At 40.8% G+C, this 13,056-nt stretch overlaps 1 protein-coding gene across 4 annotated transcripts in view; it reads right to left on the bottom strand.

Moving 5' to 3' along the window:
• The window catches only part of ADGRD1 (adhesion G protein-coupled receptor D1), a 470,522-nt gene that overhangs the window by 117,065 nt on the left and 340,401 nt on the right, over nt 1-13,056 (bottom strand). The gene's annotated exons all lie outside the window — the stretch shown is intronic.

Below are 13,056 nucleotides of genomic sequence, written 5' to 3'. Positions count from 1 at the left end.
GTATTTTATTTTAAACATTTCAAGACATCACTCAGAGAAGGGATCCCTAGGTTTTATCCAACTGCCAAAAGGGTCCAGGACACAAAAAATAATTAAGAACCTTTGATCTAAACAAAGGTACTAAACAAAGGAAAAAAATGGTTGAAAGAAGAGCAAAAAAAAACAAAAGTTAAATGATGTGTTGGGAGAAGCAGCATGGGGCACTGGAAAGGTCTCTGACTCTGGAGATTGTGGATCTGGGTTCAAATCATCTGTATGACTCTGGGTAAGTCACAACCTCCCTAGACCTCAAAAGCTTTGTCTGCAAAATGAAGGGGTCAAACTACGCATTCTAAGGAAACTTCTACCTCTATATCTATGACTACTTACTAAAATCTTACCCCCAGTAGCATGACTTCCATTCACTGAGAAAGCTACGTAGTATAATGGATCAGGGAATGGATTTGGAGTTCAGATATGACTTCAAATCTTTACTCATATTTACTCAAGGTGTGACCCAGAACAAATTATCTAACCTCTCCCAGCCTCAATTTCCCTATATGGAACATTAGTGTAATAATGGCACCTACATCACAAGGTTGTTATGAGAATCAAATTATATATATATGTACATTGTGTTTTACAAATCATAAATCCTAGTTTTAGAGATCAGGCAAGATGCGGGGGTGCTACTTGTCATATAAGTATGTGCCCCAACTGGGAGAAGTTTATAGAATCATAGCTCTAGACCTGGGAGGTATCAAAGAGGCATCAAGTCAGATCTCTTCATTTTGCAGATGACGAAACTGAGGCACAGAGAAGTTAAGTGATTTGTCCACGGTCAAGGGACAGGATCAAAAAGAGATCTCAATGACCATCTGATCTAATCCTCTCCTTTTAAATTATGTAACATAGATCAGAAACTTTTCATCCCTTTAAGGACTATATAAATGCTAGCTACAGTTAGGTCTCGATTAGTACCAATAATGAAAGCTCTGAATGGTTGCACATCTTCAAGTTTGTATTATTTGAAATTATAATTATGTGAAATATGATAATTGATTCCAGGACAATGGAAATATGAAGTGCAAATTCAAATAATGGGACCACTTCAAGGGATTTATTATTGACACCTGGTTATATTATTAGTATTTTATTAAGAAACTGAGGCTTGGGGAGAATAGTGTCAAAGCCTTTTTCTTTTATGCCATATTGGCAGCAAGAGTCAGAGAATGGATTTGAACCAAGGACCTTTGGCCCCAGAGTTAGTACATTCATTATATTATTGTGCCACATTGCCCCTAGGAAGTGGCCAAGTTACTATTTAAACCCAGGTCCCCTGACTCCAAATCTACCACTTCTCCCCACTGTACCAACCTGTTACAAGAGCCTAGCATTCCTCTTCTGTTCTCTAACCACTTAGTGTTGGGCTCCCTCCTGATTTGACTCAAGACCAGTCTCCACCTGCACCCTCAGACTCATTGGAGGTACTTTCAGAATGAATCATCCCCTAAAACTTTTCCTTAACAATTGTGCACTGAAAACACACCCCACAGCCAAGTCTAAAGCTTCCAGATAGAGTAAAACTGAGCTCATGCTGAAGAAAGGAAATTGGAACAATGAGTTCCAATAAGCCACTGCAGCATTCTATGTACTCAGTGATATACCTTTGCCTTTGCATTCTTAGGGCCCTACTAGTATGTACCCTTAGGCTGCAAGAGCCTTATACTCCAAGACAACATAAGTCTTGGGTTTTTAATCCAATTCAACTAGACTTTCGTTGGCAAACACTTCTTAAGCGACTTCAGTGTGAACAGTACTGTGTTGGGAGAAAGGAAGGAAGGAAGGAAGGAAGGAAGGAAGGAAGGAAGGAAGGAAGGAAGGAAGGGAGAGAGAGAGAGAGAGAGAGAAAAAGAAAGAAAGAAAGAAAGAAAGAAAGAAAGAAAGAAAGAAAGAAAGAAAGAAAGAAAGAAAGAAAGAAAGGAAAGAAAGAGAAAGAAAGAAAGAGAGAAAGAAAGAAAGAAGGGAGGGAGGGAAGAAGACGGAAAAAAAGGAAGGGAAGATGGAAGGGAGGAAGGAAGGAAGCTACCATGAACTTAAATTACACTAAGAGAAAAATAATGATCAAAACAAGGGAACGGTACTCCTTACACCACTCCTGCCTTGATTACTCCTAAACAACATCTTGAATGTTGAGTTCATTCTGGGATAATTTATTATAAGAAAGTCAAGGACAGTCTGAAGCAGGTCCTCTGTAAAGTGTTCAGAGTAGTGAGAAGAGCGTTCTGCCAAGCAAGAAACAGTTGATTTTCCTGCAGGTAACTAAGTGGCACAATGGATAGAGCACCAGGTCTAGAATCAGGAAGACTCATCTTCATGATTCCAAATCTGGCCTCAGACATTTACTAGATGTGTGACCCTGGACAAGTCATTTACTCTTGTTTGCCTCAGTTTCCTCACCTGTAAAATGAGCTGGAGAAAAAAATGGCAAACCACTCCAGGATCTTTGCAAAGAAAACCTCAAATGAGTTCATGAAGAAACCCTGTTTGCCTCAATTTCCTCATCTGTAAAATGAGCTAGAGAAGAAAATGGCAAACCACTCCAAGTATCTCTGTCCAGAAAGGTCATAAGGAGACATCCAAGACCGAAAATGACCGAATAAACATATATCCATACATATATGCCTACAGAAGAGAAAATATAAGGGGATATTGAATCAGCCTTCAAGGATATGAATGGCAGTCGTCTGGAAGATGGTTTGAACTTGTTTTACCTGATCCCAGAGTACAAAGTGAGAAACAATGAATGGGAGCTGAGATGGAAAAGGGGTAAATTTAAGCTTGGGGTAAGTAAAGATAGATTTCCTAAAAATCAGAGCTATCCAAAAACAGAATGTGCTGTGTGAAGTTAGTAAACTTTCCTTAAATAAAGTCTTAAAGCAAAGGCCAGATGACTATTAGTGTTAAAAAAGTGGTTTTTATTCAGATATGTGTTGGACTAGGTAGTTTCTGAGGTCCCTTTTACATCCGGTATTTTTTGAGTTTGTGAATTTTTCCATTTAGGTGGAAGTCTCACAGATAAAGTCCATGCCAAGCCTCATCAGCTTTAGCTTTCCAGGACTTTAGTTCCTTCTCCAACAGATTCAGAGGACTCGACTAAGCACTTTTCAAATCTTTAAATGTTGTATACTTTATTCATTACATGCTGCTCTATTAATATTATTATCATTTCTATTACTGTGCTTCCAAACCTTACTGATAATCCAAACCCTCACTGGAAGGTTTAGAAATCGAGAAGGTCCCTTGATCTACTAGATTCCAAATATGCTTGATTTTCTTGGTTCAAAGATGTAGCACCTGATGCGTAATTACTTTTTCTCCTTCTAACACTCTTGCCATTTCTTAGTTATTCTCCTCAACGGTCATCATACCTTTCTCTTCTTGCCCCTAACCCAACATACTCTAAGTCATAAGGGTACCTCATCTAGGATTTATTTACAGGGGAAAGGAATAATAAACTGAAATGTAAAGAATAAGATGATGGCTAGTCAAAGATGTGTATTCAGTAAGGATATATTAAGAATCTGCTATGTGCCAGGCACAGTGTTAAATGCTAGGAATACAAAAGGGGGAAAAAATGAAATAGAATCTGCCTTCAAAAAGCTTACTTTTTATTTGTGAGGACAGGGTTTGACAGACTACAGATATACAATCAATAACCAGCAGAAAAGTACTTATTAAGTACGTACAGAAACAACCACAAAAATGAGCATTGCCTGCCCTCAAGGAGTTTCTATTTTACTGAAGGAGACAACATATGCATAATTAAGTAAATATAAAATTAAAATATAAGTCCGAGATAATTGGGGGAGCTGGGGAGAGGGATTTTGTAAAAGGTGACTCTTGAGCAGAGCCTTGGAGGAGGCTAGAGATTCTAAGAGTCCATGTTGAGAAGGGAAGGCATTCTGGACATGGGGGACAGACTATGGAAAGGCATGAAAAAGAGAAGTCTTGTATGAGGAGCAGGAAGATCACCATGGTGGGACTGTGGAGTGAATGGAAGGAGTCATGTGCAGAGCAGAGATTATGCTTAACACAGATGGAATGAGAACCTTGGACAAGCCTGCATACAAAAGAATATATTTGCTGGCATTTCTTTGATGATCTCTTCTCATCATTGATAACAATGAAACCATCGCATTGGACTCTAACACCTTACGACTCAATTATTCTATGGAAAAAAATGGAACGGGAACACAAGGAAATGAAGTCAGAATAAAAGGAAGGAGACCCAATAAAATACAAACAGAGTAAAGCCGTTCTGGAGGTGACACTGGCTCAAAGGCACTCATTGATGATACCAAGCCTTGCTTAAATAATTGTCAGCTAAATCTCCTGTGACCTAGCTTGGTCCATGATTCTTCCATTCTCAAGTCCAATCCTCTCCACAGGTATTGAGCAGCCAGCAGAGAGGGAAAGATAGAAGATATGTGAAAGAGGGATGGTAGAAGGGACAACCTGCTAGAGAAGATGGGATGGAATGAGATGAGATCACTTGTACGTATAAAGGGTTTGTTTTGACAAGAAGAAAGACAACCTGTTCATGTGTGAAAGGCAAAAGATAGTGGCAGAAAGGAGTTGAGTGATGTGTAATGAAGAGGAGAGAATAAAGGAGAGTAAAGGTAGGAGCAAATATAGAAGATGGTGGGCATAACCCAAGGCTGAGGCTTAGAAGGGCAAGAACTTCAATAGAAAAAAAGACAAAGGGTTTGAGAGAAGATAGTAATGTAGAGTTAAGCTGACTCACCATGGGATCAAGATGGCACAGGGAAGAGAGTGTACCACTACAAGGGGGAGGATCTGAGAAAGAACTGAGAGGTCAGAGAATGGGGAGTCAATGTGAGGACAAAGAACACAGAAGTTCTGAGGCAGAAAGAGAGGTAGAACAACAGATTGTGCTAACATAAGGGAATTTCAGAGTTCATGATCATGGCTCAAAGATATGACCTTCTCTTTATGAAGTATGGGATGTTGCAGGGAGAGAGATGGGGAGGAGCTCTAGAGACAGCCCGTTGGTCCATTGTATAATCCCAGACTCAGTCTCAGCCAATCAGGTATCCTTCGGTTGACTGGAAGGCTTTCTATTTTTCCTTCCTACTTCTATCTAGTTACTTTGCTTGCAAACTATCTCCTCTACATCTGTCTCAAAGAGGCAAGTTATGACAGGGAACTATCAAATGCAGCTCAAGTTTTTTTCCTAAGAACCAGAAAATAGTGATTCAGTCTAACACGCCATTCTCTCCCAACATTCACAAAAGATGACCCTTTTAATTATATACCCAACACCAGGAACTCACAGTTCCAGAATAAATCTTTTTATTATTTAGTCATGGATGAATTCCCAGTAAGACAGTCAGGGTTATAGGCAAGAAAATGAAATTACAAAACAATCTTCCATCAGTAGTATTCTCCCTAGAGAGCTCTGCCTCTATTTTAACTTCTCCCCAGCCTTTATTTCTGTACTAGTATTGTAAGTTCTTTGAGGGCAGAGACTGTGCCTTATTGCCTCTGTATGCCTAGCCCTTAGCAAAATGCCAAGCACATGTTGTTGCTTAGTTATTTTCAGTCATGCCTGATTCTTCATGACCCCATTTGGGATTTTCTTGGCAGAGATACTGGAATGGTTTGCCATTTTCTTTTCCAGTTCATTTTACAGATGAAGAACTGAGGTGAAGAAGGTTAAGTGACTTGCCCAGGGTCACACAGCTGGTGTCTAAGGTTGGATTTGAACTCAGGTCTCCCTGACTCCAGACCTGGCATTTAATTCACTGTGCTACCCAGCTGCCCTGCCTAGCACAAAGTGGGCACTTAAGAAATGATTGTGAAATGGAATTCAGTTGGCTTTTTCCTCCCAGGAATCTCATGCTTCCCTATCGCCTTGCCTCCTTAGGTCTGGCCACATTATGATGGCTGAGCAAAAACATCCCCTCTTCATTCCCTCCATCCCTGCCTGACTCCTTCATTGGCACAGCCGTTCTTCCTCTGCTAATTGCTTTCTGAGACAGTCTCAGTGAGAGAGAGAGAAGAGGCTCATCTCAGACTCATAATCCTGTTAGAGATGAAGCGGTGTTTGGTGTTCGTGTGGCCCGAACACTCTCTTCATTTATTCTTCTTTAGAATTAGTTTCTATTAGACACCACATGCACCCCTTCTTGGACAGGATCCCAGATGCCATCTCAGTATTTTATCTTTCCTAGCACACTGGCTCTGGCTGGATGACTTTGTAAGAGACAGCCTCTCCCAAGATATCTTGGCATTTCCAGAAGTCTCTTGAATTTCATTCCCACTCCTAGGCTTATCCAAGGTGTAAAAAGAGGATTTCTTGCATGTGTGCATGCACATGTGTGTGTGTGTACGTGTGCGCATACATGTGTGTGGTTGAGGGAATCGAGGGAGGAACAATCTTTTCCTTCTAGCTGGTAACGACTTCTCCTCTGAGATTACCTTCCATCTATTTTCTATATATCTTGTATGGGCCTAGTTATTTACACATTATTTCCCCCATTTGAATGAAAGATCCTTGAAATTGGTGACTATTTTTGCTTTACTTTGCTCTCTCAGCTCTTAGTACAATGGCTGGTATACAATAAGCCCTTAATAAATACTTGTTGGCTGTCTGGGCCCCAGATCTCAATCAAGGGCACCAGAAAGAGTCACAGATTCCAACCCCAGGGCCCTCTCAGTGGTCTTAGCTACAGTGTTTTGGGGGGATTTTAAGGGGGAGGGGTTGGTAAGCACTAAGACTCATTGAAAGTGCCAAACAAACCTCTAATTCATCTTTCACTTCAAATACCAAAACAGCCTCCTAATAGTTCTTCCTACTTCAAGTCTCTCCCTATTCCCAATCCTATCTCCACATGGCTGTCAAAGAGACATTACTAAGTATTCCTCGGATCAAGGACTTTTATTGACTCCCTATGACCTGGAAAAAAGCACAAACTCTTCAAATGGGCATTTAAAGTACTTCCCAGTCTGGCTTTGCTCTACCTTTCCAGCTGACTGTATATAACTCCCCTTTATGCACTCTCCATTCCAACCAGACTGGTCCATTTACTGGTCTTCTCGATGACATCCCTTCTCCTGCCTTGGTGTCCTTGCACAGGTGGTTTGCTATGTCTGGGATGCTCTCTTTCCTCACCTCTGCCTCCAGGAATCCCCCAAGCTGTTCATGCCTCTTCATCTAATTCAACTTGCATCTGCTTTGTGTGTGCTCTGTACATCCTTTTCTATGGGCATGGTGTTTCCTCCATCAGAATTTAATTTCTTTGACAGTAGGCAATGTTTCACATGCATTCCTGACACTCAGCACAGTGACTGGCTCTTATTGTAAGCTTAAGACATTCTTGTGGATAGAATGACTGCCATCCTAAAGTCACTTCTGGACCAATGATTTCATGATTCTCTGATGCTCTCAAGTAGAAGGGAAGCTTCTGAGAGGCAGTAGTATTGTCATTTTTTTCCTACTGTTTTTATGGTTGAGTACAGCATTGTCTTAGGAAAATTCTAAAAAGACACTGAAGTCCTTGCTTGAACTAAACTGCCAAGCATTCAAACTACTCTTCAGAGAGTGCAACTCTGATAGGTTGACCATATTATTTGAATGCAAAATGTATGTTTGCCAAAAAGGCTATTTTATGGAGAATTCACTTAGGGCAGGAGATCACATGGTGGTCAGAAGAAGTGATACAAGGACACTCTCAAGGTCTCTCTCAAGAACTTTGGATTTGATCATGCAACATGGGAGACACTGGTACAGGACTGCTCAACATGGCATGCCCACATCAGAAAGGGTGCTGTGCTCTATAAGTAAAACAGAATTGAAACAATACAAAGGAAACGTAGGATGCACAAATCTGGAGTATGCACCCCAAATATTCACATGGACTCTCTGTGCCTAATCTGTGGTAGAGCATTCTGAGCTCATATTGGTCTGATCAGCCACAGTCGTAAACATTAAAACCGGACTTTATCATGTCATTTTGGTTCTTGAGGAAATGGTGGTTGTTCTTCGTTCTGGAAGAGTACAGCTCGTTCCAGTACAGCACCTGGTACATTGTGGGTACTTAATAAATAATCCTGCATTGACTGATTATATTTCTAGTACATAATACATATAATATAAATGCCTATTAGATTGGACTAAAATGGATTAGTAGGGACTGGATTGCACTGGATTGGACTGGACTGGATTGGATTGGATTAGTCTAGATTTGATTGAATTGTGCTGGACTAGATCAGACTGGGTTGGAATGAACTTTAATGTAATGAATTGGATGGACTAAAATGAACTGGACTGGACAGGGCTGGATTGAAATTCTCCAGAGAAAGTTCCCTTCCTTAATATGTGAAGTCAGCATAAATGTCTACCTATCTGGCATACAAAGGGGAATTTTTGACAAAGGGAGCAGTTTATCAGGGGATGTGCTATCTTCTTGTTACAGAATAGTGGGCAGGGCCTCCCCTCGCTGTCCTCATATATTGCTTCGCTCTTCGGCTGGGGGTGGGAGGTGGCTGGTATGATCCAATCTCTGCCAGACACCAACACATTCCCTTGTTTACCTGTGTCACTGACATGAATTCATAATACTAGCTGACATTTACATGAAATTTCCAGGGTCATGCATTTCTCCCTGATACAAAGGCCCATTTTTTTAAAATCCATGTTTTTCTAGTAATGTGTGAAATGGAACATGATCATCTCTGGATAACTGAAGGTGTGGGTTGTCCAGAGGGCAATGGAGAGGCACATAGTGAATGTGAGCAGGCTGTGGTGCATTGTCAATTAAGGATCACGCAGGAGAGGCAGGGTGAAAGATGCCATCTAGGAACTGCCTGAGCAGAAAAAAAATACTAAGCTGATCATGTCAAGAGGCAAGAGTAAGGGATAGACTGTAGAGAGCCAGCAGCCTCCACAGGTATCCTTGAGATGGCAAGAAAAGCAAAGGAAGGCCCTTGGAATGCTGGGTGGAACCCCCTAGCTTCTTCCTGTTGTTGGTCCTTCATTCTCAGAGAGGACCATGATATCAGGGAGGTGATGCCATGACATGCAAGTGAATTGGATTTAAGTGAGGCAGGGCCATGCAAGGTCATCAGCTTCACTCTCTCCTCCAGAGTCATCTGGGTCCAGTGACCAGATATGGATCAGGATGACTGGAGATGGCCCCATAGCAAACTTGTAGGAGACCATAGACAAGAGCATGGAAGGATGAGTAGGAATGGGTGGCTTGTGATGTGCCGTGTTGGAGGGAACCTCTAGATTAATGAGACCATAGATACACCACAGTGTTATACAATTAAGGGTTACAAAGATATTTACAGCTGTCAACTCATTGGGATACATGTCCTACACCTACCTTTAATATAGTCAACTAGGTGGTGCAGTGGATAGAGCACTAAGGCTGGAATCAGGAAGCCCTGAGTTCAGATCTGACCTCAGACACTTAATAGAAGTGTGACCCTGATCAAGACACTTACTGCCTTTCTGTCTCAGTTTCCTCAACTATAAAAAACAGATAATAATAATGCATACCTTCCAGGAGTGTTGTGAGAATCAAATATTACCTGATTTAACTCATTAACACATTATTAAGTATTTACTATGTGCCAGACTTTACAAATATTAATAAAGCCTGGCATATAGTAGGTACCTAATAAATACGTGTTCCTTTCCCTTTACTCTATGCAGTCCTATGAAAGCCCACATGCTTGAAATTACAGATCTTTTGGAGCTTCTGAGTACTAAGGGTTACAAATCACCTTATATCCATCATCTCATTTGATTCACACTCTCTGACTGCCATGCAGGGATCTTTCAAAGGGATGTGGATCAAGGCACAACTTTCTCCCTGAGCTGTAGCACTTGTCAGAATCATCACTTGCACTTTGGGTTCACTAGAGTAAGGTTATTTACAGCCTCAGGAATGAATGAAGATTTCATTACCCTTGTTATGGAAACAGTAGCTTCTCCCCTGAGAACAGGCAAGACAGAGCATGGCCTCCTCTGCCTTGGTGCTATGTAGGAACAAGTATGGGGAAAGCAAGGCAAAGTGCCCTGGTAGAAGGAGCCTGGCTATGAAGTCAGGAGAGACCTGACTCTTGACATTGAAAATTAACCACACATAGATCACCATGAAGGGTAGCTTGTGAGGCAAACTTTGGGATTATAACTGAGTCCCTTAGTCTCACTAAGTCTCAGTTTCCCTATCTGAAAAATAAGGATGATAATATTTTATTGTTATTTTATTCCCTTCTCTGTAAAATAAGGAGGCTCTCTTATAGACCTCTATCTATAATCCTTATCTAGTCCTCCAAACCTCCTTGGGCTATTTCCACATCTGTAAAATGAAGGGGACAGTCTGGATGATTTCCGAGGCTTTTTGTTTTTCGTTCGTTTTCAGTCGTGTCTGACTCTTCGTGAACCCATTTGGGGTTTTCTTGGCAAAGACAATGGTGGGTTGTTTTTTGTTTGTTTGTTTGTTTTTGTTTTTTTTTTTGCATTTCCTTCTCCAGTTTATCTTATAGATGAAGAAATTGAGGCAAACAGGGTTAAGTGATTTGCCCAGGGTCACACAACTAGTAAATGCTTTGAGGCTGGATTTGAACTCAGATCTTCGTGACTGCAAGCCCAGCACTCTATGCACTATGGTACCACATAACTGACCTTCTGAGGTCTCTTATGCTTTAGAATCTACCATACCATTATAGATTCTCAGGGCCCAGCCATCTTTGGAAGTATGGCTAAATGACTTCTGAGATACATTTCATCTTTATCTAATCCTATAATCACAGTTGGTCTCACTTTCTTTTCTTGTAAAATGAGGGGGCTGGACTACATGACCTCTGAAATTCCTTCCCTCTTGTGGTCTTTGATCCCATGGGCCCCTGGGCCCCTGTTTCTGGGCCCCTGTTTCCTCATTTGTAAAATGAAAGGGTTGGTTTCAATGGCCTCTGAGGTCCCTTTGAATTCTAAATCTGTATTCCTATGGCCTATAGAGTACCTACCTCACATGGCTGTTGTGAGAATTAAGCTAGATAATGTCTACCAAGTGCTATATCAGCGTTAACTATTAGTAGCAGTATTACAGGGCAGGGTTTGCTTCAGTGGCACAGAGTACAAACAGCAGCTTCTGAAGATTGGAAGAGGAAGACAAGCCTAACTCAACTCAATTCAATCCAGTGTCAATTTATTGGATTGTCTCTCTTGCCTGAGAATCCTTGGATGGATGGGAAGAGTAACAATCTGACAAAAACTAAGCATGTCACTCCCATTTGGTGGGTGATATCAAGTGGCCCATGACTGGATGACTTAGCAACCTCATTGACTGTAAGAGGTTGTGACTTTTCTTAATGGGACCTAAAAATCATTCATAGATGACATGATCTCAAATTTAAACCCAGGAGGGACCTTAAAGGGCATTAGTATAGATGAGGAAACTGATAACCAGAGAAGTGAAACTACTTCCCCAAGGTCATCTGGCTGTAAGTGGCAGAGCTGGGATTTGAATCTGGATGCTCTTTCCAAATCCAGTGGTCTTTCCATTGAACTACATTGCTTCCTTTACACAAGCTCCAATAAAGCCCACTATGTGTAACCCACCCTAGATCCCTGACAATGTTCAACTTGGTCATGTTTCTGCCCTGTCCCCCAACCCCAATACACACACACACACACACACACACACACACACACACACACACACACACATTTCCTTAACTGTAAAATGGTGATAACCTCCAAGATTTGTTATCAAATCAAATGAGTTAGTATCTGTAAAGTGCCTAGCATAGTTCCTGGCACACAGTAGGTACATAATAAATGTTTATTTCCTTCTTTTACTCCTTCCTTCCTTTTTAGGAACAGTAATCAAATCAATACTATTATTGATTCTGGGCAGACAATGGCTATTAACTGCCTTATGACTCCAGTCACCGTCCACACGATGTCTCAGAGCAGAAGACCTTTCCCTAGGCACCATTCCTCTAAATGTGATGCCTTCCCTATTAGAATGTCCATTCCTTGAAGGCAGAAACTGTTGTCTTGTTGCTGCATTTGTATACCTAGCACTTAGCTCATTGACTGTCATGTATTGAAGGCTTAATACACACTTTTTCATAATAATAATAGCTAACATTTATATAGCACCTACTATGTGTCAGGCCCTTAAGTCCTTTATAAATAATATCTCATTTTATCCTCACAACAACCCTGGGAGGTAGGTGCTGTTATTAGCCCCATTTTACAGATGAGGAAACTGAGGCAAACAGTGGTGAAGTGACCCAGAGTCACACAGCTAGTAAGCATCTGAGGTTGGATTTGAACTTCCTGACTCCAGGTCCAGTTTTATCCACTGTTCCACCTAGCTGCCTCATTCACTCATACCAGTAAGATGGTAAATGTCTTGGGGACAGTAACACAGGATCATGGATGAAATCAGGAAGAGACCTTAAAGATTATCCCATCAACATCTTCATTTTACAAATGAGGAATCTGGGTACCAGAGAAATCAAATGTTTGGAGAAGACTTTCCACCCCAGGTCCTCTGATTCCAAATTTGCCATATATTTCTCTATACTATGCTGGCTTTCCCATCTATCAATTAACTTATCTTTGTTGGAATTCCTAATTTTCTGTGTCTCTGACAAACAAAAGTATGAACCAAATTTTCAGGTGAGAATATTTAAGAGACAGTGCTTTGCACATAGTAGGCACTTAATAAATGCTTGCTGGATTAGAATATAACAACAAAGAAGTGAATGGGAATTGCTTCTTGAATCAGCTTTATCTCATCACTTTCAGTATTACCATTCCATGCTAAAAAATGGTTGTGGTAGGTTAAGTATACCTACTGCAATCTTCTTTCAAAATTAAATTGTTTAGCAAATCCATTTTTATCATCAACGGTATAAAAGCTGCCCATGTAATCACAAGTTCTGAATGGGGTAGGACAAGAAGGATGTGAATCAGTAAATTCTCCCCATAAAAAGCAATGCAGATCATATGTATCTTGAAGGTAGTTA

Source organism: Notamacropus eugenii, chromosome 4, assembly GCF_028372415.1.
Source record: "Notamacropus eugenii isolate mMacEug1 chromosome 4, mMacEug1.pri_v2, whole genome shotgun sequence".
Taxonomy (NCBI): Eukaryota; Metazoa; Chordata; class Mammalia; order Diprotodontia; family Macropodidae; genus Notamacropus; species Notamacropus eugenii.
This window is presented reverse-complemented; position numbering and strand designations above follow the sequence as displayed.